This window comes from Condylura cristata, unplaced genomic scaffold (genome assembly GCF_000260355.1).
Source record: "Condylura cristata isolate star-nosed mole 26May11 unplaced genomic scaffold, ConCri1.0 scaffold00011, whole genome shotgun sequence".
Taxonomy (NCBI): domain Eukaryota; kingdom Metazoa; phylum Chordata; class Mammalia; order Eulipotyphla; family Talpidae; genus Condylura; species Condylura cristata.
Window position 1 is genome coordinate 6,241,861 of NW_004567112.1, and position 15,821 is coordinate 6,257,681.

Sequence of the window (15,821 nt, forward strand, 5' to 3'; positions counted from 1 at the left end):
GGTAAGGCATTTTTCTGAAGCTCGAGGGTCCCTATATTGAACCCTCGCTGCCTCCCCTGCCCCCCCAAACTACTAGTGTAGGGGACCTCTACATAAGACAAAGACTTAGTTTACCAAAAGAATATAACAGTTCTAAACTTACCATTTTAGTCACACACCAAAGTGATTAAATACCTCAAAATAAGTAAGTGGCCACAAGTAGAAGGAGACATAGTCTACCAGTGTGATGGACAGTCAACACCTCCTTTATTAATAGGTCATGCAGAAGACAAAGTCATTGTCACAGGCATACGAGATTTAAATAGAACAATTGATAAGTTTGGCCTCATGGAGAAATACTCATGCATAAATAAGGTATGCTATATATACACAGAGATAAACTTACACCTTTCAATAAGAAAATAAACATTTTTTTGCAAGTCAAATCTAACAATATTAAAGTGATGACCAAATTGGATTTATCCAGGATTGCAAATTGGCTTACATGAAAAAAAATGAAAATGAAAAAAATCAGTTGTTTTCAATGGCTTCCTGTATTTATGGGTTCATGTCATATGATCATATTGTCTATGAAAATCCTAAGAATTTACAAAGCAAGTTGCAAGACTTTAAGAGTTTATAAATGTTGCTAGAACATGTCAATATGTAAATGCCAGTTATATTTTTATGCACCAGTTATAAGCAGTAATAGTTAAAAATTTTTTAATGTAATTAAGAAATACAGTTTACTGTAGGTATGAAATAAGTACCTAGGGATAACTTACTAAAAGATGTATGAACCTTTTAATGAGAAAATTTTAATTAAAAAAAAACTGACCTGAATAAATGGAGAGACCATGATGGATGAGAAGACTCATTGTTATCTGAGTCTGAACTCTTTCTCTGAATTGGTTAATAGATTAATAAAAAATCCTGTGGTTACTTGACCAGTTGATTCTAAAATGTAAATGGAAGAGCAAAGGACCAAGGATTCCAGCACCTTCCTAAAGAATGAAAGAAATATGAGTGGGACTAGCACATCCAGGTTTTAAAGTTCACTATCAAGTATAGTGATTAAAACAATGAGGAATTGGTACAAAGATGACAAGTGGATAAACAAAAAAGGAATCGAGCTTGGGACTAACCAATTCATTAGAGGAACTGGATTTTTACAAAGGCAATCATTGCAGATCAGTGAGGAAAAGAATGAATTATTTAATGAATTGGGCACCTGTAATTCTTGACAACAGAAAAAAATATATGTTGGATTTCTACCTTGCACCATACACAAAAGCCAATTAAAGTTACATAGGAAAATTAACATAAAAACTAGTAAACCTGTATCAAAGAATATTTTCATGAGTTTGGGGAAAGGAAGACTGCTGTGAACAAAATAGGAAGTGTGAGACATTCATTTTGTGCTAACCTTACTATACCAAATACTATTTTTTTTACCATACATATAGATGACGTGTGCACTAACAGTTACTGAATACAAATCAATAATTAAAAAAAAACTCAGGAGAAAAATGGGCAAAATGAACAGGCAAGTCACAAAAGAGATGGGAACAGCTTATGTAATAGTCATAATTCATAAGTCACCAAAATGGCAGCAGCCAAAGAGAAAATAGCAACAACTGGAGACATGACAAGAACATCTTATGTTGCTGTTTGGTGCTACCACTTTGGAAAAGAGGTTTTTTTTTTTCTTTTTTAGTGATGCTGAACACAGGTATGTCTCAGGCAGGATGTATGCTCTTAGAGAAACTCATACTAGATGGTGATCCCTAGGAGTCGCATATAGGAATGGCCACAATGGCGTTATTTCAATTTTCTATTCTTTTAATCTTTTTAAATTTAAATGTATTTTACATCATTGTTCATTTTTGTACAGTATTGGCTTTTTCCTCAATGGTGTTATTTATACCAAGCAGGAGGGAAGGAGAGTCATCTACAAAGTGAGGGCTGGGCAGGCTGTGTGGATCTTTGCACATCACAGATCCTGTTTAGGGAAAAGCAAGTCTGGAAAAGAATAGCCTCCTTAGGTACCTTTATAGAAAGTTAAAACACAAAAAAACTCAGGATGTTCATCAGTAATAAAACTGTGAAGCTACTGGAGAATTAACACTCAGAATCCTGTCTCCTTTGAGGTGGGAAGCTGAGAGGCGTGAGGAGAGGCGCACAGGCTGTGAGCTCTTGGAACAGGAACATTTTGACCATTGTAACCTTGTTGGTTCTTGAGTTAACATGTAAATTCACTGCAAAGCCAATTCAAATGCCAAAGAGTATTTTTAAATATAAATGAAAATAAGAAAAATCTTCATTGAAAGGATAAAAAGGAACTTGCTATATCAAAGAACAAGTAATATTTTTTTTAAAAGTGCAATAAATGACATTTTCACATTGGTATAAAAATAGGTTGATGAAAAATAGTTCAGAAAAACAGGATATGTTAAGGACAACTTTTAAAAATTATTCTGGCCATGATGGGTTATTCAATAGAAGGTGCTGGTATAACTGGAGAAAACTATAATAAATCCTGTAATACCGTTCACCAAAAGTCATTTTTGGTGTACAAAAAAGTTAAAGGAAGTGTTAAAAGCTAGAAGTCACCATTGTTAATGTTTTCTTGGGGTTGGAGAAGTGTGTGCTAAAGACAAGACAACAGCCTGAAGCCCCGTGTCTTGTTACCCTGGTGCTGTGGGGCACCCTGCCCCCAGAATGAGTGTATTTATGCATTTTTTCAAGATTTACTTTTGCATACAGGAACTGGGGAACAGGTCAGAGGTGAGGGGGGATGGTGAGAGGATTCACCAGAGACAATAGGGAGTAGAACGGAAAAGGCGGATCCATGGGAGCACTTGGAGCCGCAGGTCTGAGTGAAGGGGCTTGGGTTTTTCAGCAGTAACAGTCACTGAAGCCTCACATGGAAGTTACCTTAGAATCAGACAGTTTATCATAGAGGGTTAGAAGAGTTTCAAGCTCCCTGCTGAGGGGAGCAGCAGGGAGACAGGAGAGGTCTGCTGCGCCACGTGGGTCACTCCCTGGACGGGGATCGAACTCGTGCTGCAGCGGCTGCTGGTAGCTTGATAGTGCTGTGACTTTTAATACCTGTGCCACCAGGGAGGCCCTACGTATGTATTTTAAACTCACGTTTGTATTAATACACAGAAAAAATAGGGGGAGAAAGATGAGACAATATGCTTAAAAGTGTTTGTGTATCTTGATTAAAAAAAAAAAAACCTTTGGCTCTTCTAATTTTTTGTTCTTTTAATGAGAATCAGATTATTCAAAATGCTTCTAATCCTCTATGATAAGCAGTTTGATTCTAAGGTAATTTCCACGTGAGGCTTCAGTGACTGTTACTGCTGAAAAAACCCAAGCCCCTTCACTCAGAACTGTGGCCACCCCACAGCCGCAGAAGGTGTTTGCTGAAATCTTTAAATTTCCATTTTTGTTGCTGTCAGTAACTTGTCCTTGCTCAGTAATTGGGAACGTGGTGGGTTTACTTTTGGTAACAAGTGGGTTCAAGACTGTACCTCACTTTTTCATTTCCCAAGTTTTAAGTGTGCACTTAACATTTATTATTATTTTTTATTATTATTTAACATTTATTTTTAATAGGTGAGAGTTTTTAGCAATACATTTTACACAAAGCTGGAAACAATCTAATTACTTTCAAAATGCTCTGAATGCATTTCATTTGGGGGAAAAAAAAACCCAGCTACCTTTTAATTGATTGCTACCATCTCCTTAACTGAAAGGTTAGGTAAAGTCTTTTTTTTTTTTTTTTTTTTTAAAGATTTATTTATGCGGTCCTCCCTGGTGGCGCAGCGTGTTAAAGCACAGCACTAAGCTAAAACCAATTCAGCACGAGTTCAATCCCGCCCCGGAGGTGACCACATGGCGCAGCAGACCTCTCCTGACCCGCCCGCTGCTCCCCTCAGCAGTGTCCTTCGTCGATCTGCCTGTTCTGCGCCCCACTCTGTCTCTGGTGAAGACTCACTGCCCCCGCACCTCTGCCTGTACCCCAGTTCTGTATGCATGAATAAATCTTTTTTTTTTTTTAAGATTTATTTATGCACACAACTGGGGTACCGGCCAGAGGTGCAGGAGGTGAGCAGATTCACGAGAGACAGAGACAGCGCCATGTGGGTCAGCTCCCTGGCTGGGGATTGAACTTGTGCTGCAGTGGCTGCAGACAGCTTCAGAGCGCTGCACTTTAACTCCTGGCACTACCAGGGAGGGCCAAAGTAGTTTTTTTTTTTTTTTTTTTTTTTTGTAATACCTTCTAAATTGGGTATTTGTCACCACAAGGTTGGCAAATTGCCTTTTTTTAATCAGTGCAAAGCATATATAGCAAATTTAGGCTTAACTTGCTATAACCAGGAGGAAGCTTACTATGTTTCAAATGTAAACTTCTAGGAGGCTTGCCACCACATTCTGGAAAGACAAAGGGCCATTGCCCCTCTGAGTGGAGCCGCTGGTGCTTCCAGGATGCCTCCCTTGCTGCTCGATTACAAAGCATCTACAGAGGTTTGGGTAAATCTGCTTTACTCTTAAAAACACACAGCTCCATCTTGTCTACCAGGAACCGCTAGTTTCCCCAGTAAGGGAGCTTCTCATCTCACGCGTTTGCCAAAGTCTGCATGGCTCCAGGTTGATACATCCAGCAGCTCTTTGCTGTCACCACCGAGCAGGTTCCTCCCAGCTTCCTGCTCTGCCAGTGTCCACACGTTGGCCCAGCCTTGCGCCGACTCTGGTCTTCACGCCGCTGCAGTTGTTGTACCTAAGCTAAGGTGTCTGCCCCCAGCCTCTTCCGTGAAGAGCCTGGGAACGGTGCAGAGCCGACCACCGGGCTTCTCACTTGAGCGAGGTGGAATAGGCGATAGGGACGCCGCTGCGGACTTATAGGACTTGCACTAGGATGGTCTCACCTGGCGGTTGTGGACACAGTTCCCGAAGGTCCAGGGAGCAGCAGACCCCTGAATACATGGCGTCTCCATGAGGAAGGGCGGAGGGGTACCCCCACCTCTGCTGCTTCCAGCGTGGCTGCCAGGGCTTCCCTGACGGGCTTTCCAGTAGGGGTTCCCTGGGGCGGTTTCTCCAGGCAGGACCCAAGGGTGCATGTGGCTCCTGGGAGGAGGGTCTGCAAGGTCAAAGTGGCTGGCTGCCAGCACAGGGGTATGTGATGCCCTTCCCCCCAAAAGAGCACTTGCTTTAGCTAAGTGTCATCGTGGCTGTTAGAGCAAGCTTCCAAAGGGGGGAAGTTCAAGTCTTTGGTACCCAGTCTCCTGTAGCTGGGTGGGTGGGCAATCTTCCCTGGAGACCTAGGTCTTTCTTGGGGTCTCTTGTACTCTACTCTCACGATTTCCAGGGATAACCTGGTTCTAGTCAAACACTGCGACTGCCCCAGAGTCCTTGAGTCTAGTGAATCCAGGCAAATAGCCAGTCCAAGATGGCAGTTGAAGTGCGGTTGCATGAGAATTACAGGTATGGACCGGCAGGAAGATTGAAGGTGCCAGACCATCTGCTAATGAGGGAAGGACATCAAAGAGAAGAAAGTAGACATGAAAGGGCTTTTTCCGTGGGGTGCGCTCTTCCAGGGGTACAAGGAAATCTTGGAAAGAAAAACAGGAAAATTGAAGCGAGCAGGTGCCATGGGGAGGAGTGGCTGTGGGAGCATTTTAAGAACTGAGACTGTCACATTGGCGGTGAGCTCCAGCGGTCGGGGAACATGGAGACCGGAGACGTAGGTGCTGTGAGCAGGCAGCAGAGCGGGGCACCCGCCAGGACTTCTGGGGGGGGCGGCGAGATGCCTTGGGGTGAGCTGGGTGCTGGTGTGGCCCAGCAACCCGAGCTCTGTGGCATCTGAGTGGCCTTCACCCGTGGCTGAGGTGTCCTCACGCTGTCTGCTCAGAGTCCATTACTTGCCGAGGCGAGCTGTGACCTGGAGAAGCTCCCTGCCCAGCGCCCCATCAGTGCTCATGTCAGCGGTGCTTTTTGGTGAGGGCGAACTGGTAACATAGGCTACTCAGCCCTGAGGCAGCCACTGTCCCTGAGAACTGCTCACGGACGGGTGGACGTTGGCTGCAAGACGGGACTGTCACAGGGCCTGGCTCAGAGCAGGCGCCTCCTGAGTGCTCAGTTCCTCCCGGTGGCCGCAGGTCAGGTCGGCCTCCTGTGCTAGGCTGCCTGGAGGGCGGAGGTGGCCTCCCTGTGACCACGAGCTGTCTTGTCACCTAGCCGGGCCCTCAGCCTGCCAGGTATGTCAGCAGCTGCCTGCTGGACAGTGGCCCCCAAGCTGTGGGTGGCCTCTGGGCCTGAGGACGGGGCCCCACCTGCGTGGTCCAAGGTGCAAGGACATCAGATGTTTGGGGCTGCTGAGAGGGCCCACCAGGGGTGTGAGCGGCTCTGTCGGGGGGACCAGGGACGCCAGGCCCTGAGCAGTTGAGAGCAGTTGAATGGCTGATGGTGGTTTGCTCTTTGGAGAGGTAGAGATGCGGGTCTAGGGCGAACATAGAGAGGGGAGGCCAGGCCCTGTAGCGGAAAGAGCTCACTGTAGCATCTGGGTCAGACTGGGAAATTTGGCTCCATCATGAACTTCCAGGCAAGTCACTGAGCCACACCGACCTCAGTCTTCACAGCTGTAACATAAAGATGGCGGCGGACACCCCAGCTTGGGACTGCTCAGCGTTTCCCTTTTTCATGTTAGTGACTTTGGGGATTGCTCCTCACTCAACACAGTGTTGGGGGCGCTACTGGACCTGCTTCCCGCCGCCATTGGAAGGGCCTGTGACCTGGCCCTCAACAGAGCAACTGAGGAGAAGTCGGGGGTCCGTACAGCACCCTGGGGTCTGGCTGGGGTCCTGCGTGGAGAGGCCTAGAGCTGCCAGGGACCCTTCCCCACTCAGGCCGGCCCTTCTGCCTCCCACCTCCCACTTGGGGGACACCCACAACCCCTTCTTCGATTATCGCCTTACTTTATGGGGTGAAGATCAGTACAAGTGCCCTAAGGCCCCCAGAAGAACTCCTGGGTGCTCTAGCTTCTGGGAGGTCCCTTCCCATTCGTGGGGCCTTTGTTTCCCCCTTGGAGTTTTCTGGAACAAGGTGGTGATCAAATAAAAACATTTTGGTGATGGAGCCTGATGGTTTCTTCCTCCTCTGCATTTGCTCCCTGGAAAGAAAAGGGAGCCTCTGTCTGATCCCAAGCCCCAGCCTCAGACCCCACACTGCTGCGGCCTGCAATCGCCCCTCCTGAGGCGGGTCGACACCGCGTAATGAACTGCAAAACACTTGCTGTCCGTTTCTCCTCCAGCTGACCATTTGTAAATTGCTTTTGCCCTGGTGCCTGACAGAGTGAAAAATGCATTTCCCATCTCCCAGAGCAGAAGGTGTCCTTCGGCCCGCAGCGGGAGCCCGCAGGACGACCTGGCCGCCCACCGGAGGGCGGCTGGGGCGAGGCAGGCTGCCTGGGGCGCGAGGCGGGGCCGGGTAGGGGCAGCGATGGCCCATGGCCGCTCAGGCCCTGGCTGGGGCCTCTCACGGCTCTCACGGCTGGGTGCAGGGGGTGAGGGTGAGCCTCGCTTACCCGCGGTGGGTCTGGAGCCCCCCCCCCCCCCGCCCCTTCCACTGTCCGGAGCAGGACTGGGTGGCGGGTGTCACTCCTGTTCTCTAAAAGGTCTCACTGGAATGAGACTCCACGGAGCCTGGTGACAAGCGCCCGTGGGCGGTCTCACACCTGCGGGGGGCCATCCTTACTCTGCTCTCCACAGGAGGACCCTGCCTCCAGGGGCTCCTGACACCCTGTGGCCCTGGGAGGGGCCGCAGGTGACTCGTCCAGCGCCCCCAGGGGCCCCAGAGCCCCCCGGGCGTCCCGCCCCATCGGCGCCCTGGGCAGGGTGGCAATATGGGCTCCGCTTGTTGCCCAATGACGTGGGGCCTGCCTGGGCTTCACCCTCTGAGCCCGCCCCCAACCCCCAACGGGGAAATGTGAGCCTGGGGGTGGTCAGGGGTCAGGGTTCAGCCTAGTGTTGAGCTGGGAGCCAGTTAGGGCGCTCTTGGGGGCAAGCAGGTCTCAGCCCCACAGCAGGGAGACTCAGGCCCCTCCCCACTCGGACCTGCCCGCGATGCGACCCCTGAGGCAGCTCAAATGGCCTTTTTCTGTACAGGGAACCAGCACCCATCTCTGGTAAGGGGAGGATGGCAGCCCGCTAGCCCACGGCCTGCCGGCGTTATTCCAGTTGCCTTTAAACTCTCATCTTTGGGCTAAAATTAGATCCCTATTTTTTCTGAAGCAGGAACAGCCCCTGAGCAGCCTCCCCGCTGCGACTGCCCCATCTCCATGGTGATGGGAAGCGCCTGTCTCCAGACAGCCCCGCTGGCCTGGACAGGCCTGTGGCAGCAGCAGGTGGCTGTCGGTCCGGGCGCTGCTGGCCTGTGCCACGCCTCCCATCCGCCAGCATTTCCAGGCCCATTTTGCAGATGCTTGGGAGGGGTTCAGAGACAGTGTCCTGTCCAAAGACCCCCAGTACCAGGGGGTGGAGCTGGGTGCCCCTGTGCCCAGAGGCGTGGTTGAGCCCTGGGCCTCTCGGCTCAGGACACCGAGGGGCCGGTCGCCTCCCGACGCCCTCAGACAGGCCCCGGCAGCTTCCTCTGATTGCGCCTGCGGAACTGCCTCCTCTTGGCCACCTGGAAGTCTCCTCAGGCTTGGCAGGGCAAAGACGTGGTTAACAACTCAGGGGGTGAGCTAGCACTTCCCTGGGGCCGGGAGTGGGGGTCAGGGGGCAGCGCCTCTTCCAGCTGAGGCTGGTGGAGGGGCAGGAAGAAAGTCCTCTGAGAGAGGCTTGGGGTGCTAGGTGAGCGGCAGGCGGGGCTCTGGTTTGCTCCGAAATGGAGCCGCGAGGATGGGCAGCTGCACCTGAGGGGACCCTGGAGGCCAGTGGGGACCTTGCTTGTCCCGGAGTCCGTTAGTGCGTGCCTGCCAGCAGCCGGATCTGTCTCGCCAAGGCTGCGCCTGGCTCCTAGCACTCGGAGCCGGGCCGCCACCCCTCGGCAGGTCTCACGTCAGCCGCACAGGGCCCCTGCCCGCGTGACCATGCAGGGCCTTCAGCACCTTGCTGTCCTCTCAGCAGTAGGAAGAGGAGAACCGGCTGAGCTGGTGTGTAAGCTGCGCAGAGGAGCGTGTTAATGGCGCCGTTTCCCTGCTCCCCCAGAGACTGATTCTGTAGGTCTGGGCCCTGCATTTCACCCCCCGACCAGGGGACCTGGATGCACGGACCCCCCACTCTGGGGACGCACAGGTTAGATTAACTGTAGGGTTCTGACGTCTCTCTTGTCTCGTTGAAGACCAGTTCTTAAATTCCTCAAATAGGAAAGTTGGGGGGTTAATCTGACATCATCTTTGGACTTCTGTCGTCGTAGGGCTGAAGCTAGAATCCAAATTTAGGTGACCTTTTCATTCAGTTTGTCACTTGCCCTGAGCACCTGCTCTGGTGCGAGGACCCAGAGATGGGAGACGGATGGGCACAGAGAGGCCCCCGCCTCCCCACTGCAGGCTCTTGTAACAGAGCACTTAGGGGGGCCGTGGGGGGCAAGGAGAGCGTGCACGTGGGTGTGTGTACACGTGCACTTCTTGCAGGGAACACAGGTCCTGTTTTCTGGATTCACAAAGCACTCAGGCTCCCTAGACAGGGATCCTGCATCTTGGCGGCTGCTCAGCCCTGGGGAGACTCTTGTCTGTTGACCCCGCTTGACTGGGGATGGGATCGGGGGTTTTGGATTGGAGCCCCCCAGCCCCAGGTAGTCAGGGCTTATCAATGTAGGTATAGACAGGGATTCTTGGTTTCCTCAAATACGGGATTTCAATGGTTACTCTGGCAACCAAGCCTGGCTGGCTCCATTCAGTATCGGGGCGGGGACTGAGCTGACAGGAGCTTGATATTACAGGCGGTGAGTCTGGGGATGGGGAGGCCAGGCCATGTGGGGCGCAGGGTCCCAGCTCCGGGCCAGTGGGCGGGACTGGGGAGTGGGCTGACGGGGGGCCTTTGAGGCAGAAAGCTGGGGTTCTGTCTTTTGAGGGTGACATGGGGGCTGCCTGTGGAGCCCAGGAAGCCAGCTGAGAGTTGAGGGGTCTCCTGGCATGGGAGAAGGCACTGACGGAGCCATGGGCAGCGTGTCCCTCACGCTCCCCTCCCACTTGTGGGCCACAGGAGCGGCCGGTCCAGCAAGCCCATCTAGAGACATTCGGGGGAGGACCCCTGGGGCACGGGAAGGGGCCTCCGGCAGGCGGAGCAAGAAAGCACCAAGGTTTCACCAGCTGCTGGACTTCTCTCTGCAGACACACTGCTGAGACCCACCTGTGGGGATCTCAAAGGCCCACTGGGTGGAAACCAGTGATCCTGAGCCAGGGGAGCCCTCCTGCTCCTGACGGCAACCCCCCATTTCTGGAGCATGGTGCATCGCTCCTTCTGTGCAGGTGCCATTTTGTTTCTCTCCCCTCGAGGCACCGCTCCAGGCTGGCAGAGCAGCAGGGACACCTAACCACAGGGTCTGGCTCCAGAATCCTCACCCTCAGCCAGCTGTTTTTTGTCGAGCTCCTACTGTGTGCCAGGCACTGTTCTTGAAACCAGTGGGGGTCCGCAGCTTCCGGCCCGGGGCTGCAAGGCCGGTCCGTCCACCCGCCAACCCCGTCACCTGCCAACCTCTTCTCTTCCAGGTGGGCCCGGGGTGGGATGTCCGCCCCCTGGCCCCCGGCTGAGCAAGTGCCACCCCTTGGGCTTGCGGAGAAGCACAGATGAGCAGCTTTCAAAAGCCTCCTTTCAGGCCGAGACGGTGATTGCAAGGGACGGGCACATCACTGCCCGGCGGCCCCTGAGCCTGCCAGGTGGCCAGGAGAACGGCACCCAGGTCTGGCCCGCAGAGGGGCGGGTGGGTTCTGCCCACCCCAGGGGAGATTCTCAGTCTCCCCAGGGGCGCTGGGCTCCAGAAGTGGGGCTGTGGGGGGGGGGGTGTGGTCTTCCACTGACCTTGCTTAACCCTCTCCAGAAGCAGCTCCCACCTGCCCAGCCCACAGGAGACAAGACACACAGGTGTGTGTGCAACAGGCTTCCCCGCGCTCCTCCCCCCGCCGCCATTCTTTCTCTATTAGGTACCACAGCCGCCGTCACACAGAGGCAGCCTGAGCCGCTGTGGGCGTCCTTGGTCTGCAGTCTGCAGGGGAACCTCCCCTCATCCCAGCCCCCCCAGAGCATGGTGTGGACCCGGCTGCAGCTCCTGGGCACCAGGTTGGTGGCCGCCAGCCTCCGACGACAGAAATCAGTCCCAAGTGAGAGCATCTGTCGCAGGTTGGAGCTCCCAGGACCCCGGAGGAGGAAAGGGACGGAGAAGGTGGAGAGATGTAGGCCCCAGCCAGCCTCAGGGGCCACTGAGCCTCGGGGCACCTTGGGCCGCCATTGCCTGGGAGCTGAAGGCTGGGCGTTCACCCCGAAACTGGAGTCCTTAAGAGCTCCTCCGGTGAGTCTTCCTCCAGCTAGAGAGATGTCACTGACGCAGGACACGGGGTAAGTGATGACCCCTTGTGCCAGTGCCTCACGCAGCAGCGGCCGCCTGCGGGCAGCTGACACGCCAGTCACCCTAGTTTGGGTTGCGAGGGTGGGGACCACGTTTAAGACCTGCTCTCCCAGCAACTTGCCAGTGCACAACGCAGTGATGTTGGCTTGGTCACCACGCTGGACACAGGTCTCCAGAAGCGAGGCATCTTGTCACTGGGCGCTTCTGCCCTTTCACCTACGTGTCCTCCTTTCCCCAGGCCCTGGGCCCCGGCACCCATCCACCTATAGCTTCTGCTCCATGAGTTTGGAGGTTTTAGAGTCCACCCACCACATAGAATGGACGTCGTACAGAGCTTGTCTTCCGCTGGCTTACTTCATTTAGCGGAACACGCTCAAGCCCATGCATGGGTCCCTCAGAACTGGGTTTCCTGCTTTCGTGTGGCAAAATAGCATTTCTCTGTGTGTGCGTGTTTGTGTGTGTGTGTGGCTACCCCTATAGAGATACCATAGGTGTCACGGTTTTTGTCCATTCCGCTGCTTGGGCTGTGGCCACCTCTGGGCTGCAGTGAACACCAAGGAGCCGGTGGCACAATGACAGTGATTTCAAGGTCCGTGTGCACCAAGGCTGAAAGCCGTCACTCCGTTAGCACTTCTCAAGCGTGAGGGGCGGTGGGACGCCCTGAAGACCTCATGTAGAGATCCCGATTCGGTGCGTTGGCGGTAAAGCCCAAGAAATGAATTCTAGAAAGTTCACCCGTCAATTTGCCGAGTGACCAATTTGTCTACGTCATCAGATTTCCTGCCTGGGAGGGTGGAAGTAATACTTCAGCATTTATTAAGGGAAACTTTGCTGGGGCTTCAGCTATTTCATCAGCAGAAACTCAGCAGCTTTTCACTTCAAACGTTTAGCATTTATGTTAATTATTCATGTGAGATATTTTCGATTCCTTTGGATAATTTGCCGTTGGCAAAACGATTCTCGGTGAGTGTTCTGCTGTCAGTGTCCCTTGGCGGTCTCCTGGCTGGGCTGGGGTAGAGGAGCCCCACAGCTGGTCTTTGGGAGCGCCCCTGACTGGCCCAAGCTCCCCAGACTAACCAGGCTCTGGCTGTCCTTCTTTTCCATGGGGGAGACCTACTGCTAAGTGTTTGAAACGGAATCTCTCTACCTGAATGCTGCACTGTTGAGCGACATCAGACTCAGAGAAGTTGAAAGACTTGTCCAACGTGGCCCAGCCAGGCCCAGACTAGACAGATTTGCGGGCCTTACATGGTCATCTCACGGGCAGGGCCCACCCCTGGCCGAGAAGCCCCACGCCCTGGCTCACCTCCCCACTGGCCTGGGACCGTGTGTCTCCTGGACCGCAGGCCCAAGCCACTCTACTGATCCCAGCTGCCAGTTTCCTCCTCCTCCCTGTGCCCAGAATCCTCCCCTGTGGAGGACAGTGTCAGGACTGGTCAGAGATACAGGGCCCGACACAGGGTTGGGGGTGGGCTGGGGTGGGGGTGGGGGCGGGTAGCAGCCCAGGAGCTGTTCTCTGTGCTGTCTCTGGGGACCAGCAGGAAGGGGAGCTGACGGAGCAGCCCCTGTGTGGCAAGAAGGAACGTCACAGGATGGAAGGACTAGGCTGAAGTGGTGATGCCCGGCAAGGGGCTGGGGCCGGTACCCCGTTTTCCAGGCTGGCCTGCTCCCCTGTCTTGGGCATGCCCTGAGGACGGGGGTTGCAGGCCCCTGTTCCTGCCGGGGCAGCCACAGGCCCCGTGGCTGGAGAGCACCAGTGGGGGGACCTCACGCTGCCCGGTCAGCGGCTGCCGTGACTGGGGCTGGGCCTCTCCTGAACCTGAATGGCCGCGGGCTTTTCTATTTCTGAGACGCCTACGTGGCAGAGCGCCATTGTCCCCAAGCACGGTGAAAGCTCTAGCCTCGGCCGGCTTCCCGTGGCAGTGCCCGGGAAGGAGCCTCCTGGAGGGGGCATGCAGTGGGCCCTGCACAGTGAGGCCCTTGCCCCGGGTGGGAGGTGTGGGTCAGCGTCCGCCCAGGGCTGGGGGGCAGGCCTGCCTGGGCTCCTCGGGCTGCAGACCCTGCACCCAGGTCTCACCTCAGCCGAGCCTGGGGTTTGATTCTCAGGGAGACCCCGGGTCCCACCTCAGCCGGGCCTGGGGTTTCATTCTCAGGGGGTCCCTGGGTCCCACCTCAGCCGGGCCTGGGGTTTGATTCTCAGGGGGTCCCCGGGTCTCACCTCAGCCGGGCCTGGGGTTTGATTCTCAGGGGTCCCTGGGTCCCACCTCAGCCGGGCCTGGGGTTTGATTCTCAGGGAGTCCCTGCTTCAAGATGTGAGGTGCCCTTTGCACATCAACAATAGCGACTTCAGAACCATTTAGAATGTGCTGGCCGTAGGCATGGCGAATGATGAGGGAGACCCAGAGATGTTCTCTGATAAAAGCAGGCTCTGGGCCTCCCTGCTGGTGCAGGGGTTAAATCTCAGCCCTATCAAGCTATCGGCAGCTGCTGTAGTATGAGTTTGATCCCCAGCCAGGGAGTGACCCACCTGGCGCAGCAGACCTCTTCTGTATCACCTGTGGCTCCCTGCAGCAGTATATGTCAGTACATCCATCTGTTCTGCTCCCCACTATGTCTTCTGGTGAATCCTCTCACCGCCCCTGCACCTCTGGCCTGCACCCAATTATTATATGCTTAAATAAATAAAAATGAATCTTCTAAATAAGAAAGTAGACGTGGAACAGCATGCAGAATGTGTCATTGCAGGGTGGGCCCGTGACACCCCCACAGTATGGCGTAGACAGCAGGTGGTATTGTCTCAGGTCGGGACTGAAGGCCGCAGGTCACAGTGCTGGTCTGGCTGGGGCTGGTGCCAGTGTCTCATACAGGCTCTCTGCAGGCTCCTAGGGGGTGGTGGGGGGTGTCTCTCCATATGGTGACACAGTGACACCAGCGCCGTCTCCCTGCCGTGACCCCACTCTCCCCTCGCTATCTCCTTAGGGGTCTTGTCTCAAATGCATCTGCCCTGGGGCTGGGGCTGTGGCCCTTCAGTTCAGGGGGACCCAGACATTCAGTTGTGGCTCAGAGTAAACCCTGGACCCACTGCCCACATGCCGCGTGGCACTCTGTTAACCTGTGGGGTCACTTGGGCGAAATGAGGGAACTTTCTGAGGTCTTCAGTTTCCTGCCTGTATTCTGGGGAGATCACACTTTAGCCACCCACCTTTTGGGGCTGCTGGAGTGATGAAGAGAGCACGAGGGACCTGATAAACTGTGAGGGCCCCACCGTGAGAAAGGATGACTGGGAAGGGTGGGAACCGTGTGGGGACCCCTACCCCCCAGGCTCATCTCGGGGTGGGGGGCGGATCCAGAGACCTCCTGCAAGGCGCTCCTTCAGGAACGTCAGCTGTTTGCCTGGCTTTCTGATTAGCTGGGCTCCAAGGAAAAACAAACAAGACCATTTCACATTGGTGAACACTTCCCAGTTGGCATCCAGACACCCCCTGACCCCCAGCTGGCCGGGGCGCCCCCTTACTTGGAGGGAGAGGCCGTAAAGGCCACTCAGAGTCCTTAACAGCTGTCACAGCTCCTTCCCCGCGCACCAGAGGTCCGGGAGTGTGCCTGCCATTTATTAGTTGATTTGTGTCCCCAAGGGCATCTTCACTTGTCCTTCCCAAGCACGTTTTCCAGCCAGACGGTTTGAGAATCACGTCTCTGGGCCTGCCCTGTAAGACAATTACTCCAGCAGTGTCCCACGTCACTGCGATGAGACCTGGGCTTGGTCACGGCCTTAATTTCCATCTAGGCTGAGAACGCCCGGAGAATGAGAGAAGCCGCAGCGTTCAGACGACGGAGGGTATTCGGGCAGCGCTGACCTCTGGGGCCAGTGCGTGTCTCTTGGCCTCCTTCGTGGTCTCGGGAATCGTGGGAACAGCGTGTGAGGTATATGGGCCTTGGAGTCGAACTGGAGTGGAATCCCAGAGCGAGCTGTGTGACCCCGGGGGAAAGACTTAGCCTCTTGGGACTCAGTTTCCCCATCTGCAAAGTGGGTGTGAGAGTAACTGACCGTCAGGACTCTGGCTCTTTACTGGCTGCCCAGCTCCTCTTCCCTCCTTCGGTAACAGTCCCTTGATTTCCGCTTGGGGAGTTTCCTCCCCCCACACCAGGTACAACTCAGCGAGACATGGAGGTGCCCACGCCCCACGCTCTCCTGGCCAGGTGGTCACATGAGCACCCCAGGCCAGAGTGACTGCGGGTGTGGACACGTGTTGCTTGTTCTGGCTGCCCAGCCC